This window comes from Cherax quadricarinatus, chromosome 2 (assembly GCF_038502225.1).
Source record: "Cherax quadricarinatus isolate ZL_2023a chromosome 2, ASM3850222v1, whole genome shotgun sequence".
In the NCBI taxonomy this organism is placed as follows: Eukaryota; Metazoa; Arthropoda; class Malacostraca; order Decapoda; family Parastacidae; genus Cherax; species Cherax quadricarinatus.
This window is the reverse complement of record NC_091293.1, coordinates 13,072,259-13,073,977: the sequence shown is the minus strand read 5'-3', so window position 1 is coordinate 13,073,977 and position 1,719 is coordinate 13,072,259.

Below are 1,719 nucleotides of genomic sequence, written 5' to 3'. Positions count from 1 at the left end.
TTAATTTATCCTTTATCGAAGTATATATTGTGGAGATTATCCCCATAGAATAACAAACCTATACTGTAAAAAAAAGAATATTGTTGCAATGTGTCAGTCTGAGCTGAGAAACTTCAGTAGGACGATGAGGATATTGTCAACTGTTCCATTAAGGGTTTATCATCTACGGAAGCTTTAGAAACTGGCATCACTCGAAATAGATTATCTACACATATGCTGCTATGTATGATAATCTATGTAACTGTATTGTGTATACCTGAATAAACTTATTAATCACAGTTGTGAATTCATTGGGAGGAAGGTGGTGGAGGGTGAGGGTGAGGTGTGTGCTGACACAGCTCCAGCAAGATAAGGAACATTCGCCTTTATGTCTGCTTGGTTAACCAGGTTAACCCACCTAGGATTAGTCTGACAGCAGGGCTGTCATTCGCACGTTGGACTACGTGCGGCCAGCAGTAAGAGTCTAAATATAAAAACATGCAGTATAATGTCATCCTTTATTGACAACGTTTCGCCTACACAGTGGGCTTTTTCAAGTCACAAACAGATCTGTTTGTGACTTGAAAAAGCCCTGCCCTATTTATACGTTATTATTATTATTATTATCATCATCATCATCATCATCATCATCATCATCATCATCATCATCATCATCATCATCATCATCATCATCATCATCATCATCATCATTATCAAAGAAGCATTAAACCCGTAGGATTCATATAGAATCTAAAGAATGGGAGGTAGTCATGTTTGTTAAATGAAGGGAAGGAGTAGCAGCTCCAGTCCCTTGATCAAAAGCTCATCACATCCATCCATCAGGGCAGTCACTCATGAAGGAGCTGAGTCAACATGCTGCCACACACTCACACCACGTACATACCCACTCACACCACGTACATACACACTCACACCACGTACATACACAACTTGTTTAAGCTTATCCTCCAGAATAATTGTTGTATATGTCCTTCAACCACTGTACAAAAAAAAAAAATCAGGTCCGGGTAAAGTTTCGATGGATATTGGGAAGTAATTCAGTGTAGATGTTAAAGAGAGATATCACTAATACCTTACACTTTATATCAAAGTTCTCTGCTAATTAAAACTCCACGACTGGCTATTCTGGCTAGCTTCTGGCGTAATATACAGTTAATGTACACTATAGTTTACTGTGGCCTGTTTATGGACTTTTAATTAGAGAAGAGGTTAAAATAATGTCAAGTAATAGTTAAGACCCTCTAACCACGGTACGGGTGGGGTTTGAACCCATGGCGAGTGAGTCGTGAAACTCCAGGCCAGTTGACCAGCTGGTCAACTGGCCGAATGGCTTACGCACTGGCCTGGGGTTTTACACTCACTCGCCATGGGATCGAACAATACCCGTCCCGTGGTTAGTTTGAAATCGTGTTATTACCACTTCATGAGTTAGATTCTCTAGCAGGATGAAGAGAAAACCAACCTAGAATTGCAAAATAAATTATTTTTGTGTTACTCTGATGAACACTGAAGAAACACTATACCAAAGCTGGATATAATGTTCTCCTTGTGTTGACGCAACATTAGTGAAAATAAATATAACTATAGGTACAGTGCATATCTGAAGTGTTTTTTTTTTATTACAGATTTTTGGAGGATATGAATTTTAATGCCGCTGAATACTAAATAAAAGTAAATGATTGAATTATGAGCTTAACCAGCATGTTGACATATATTTTG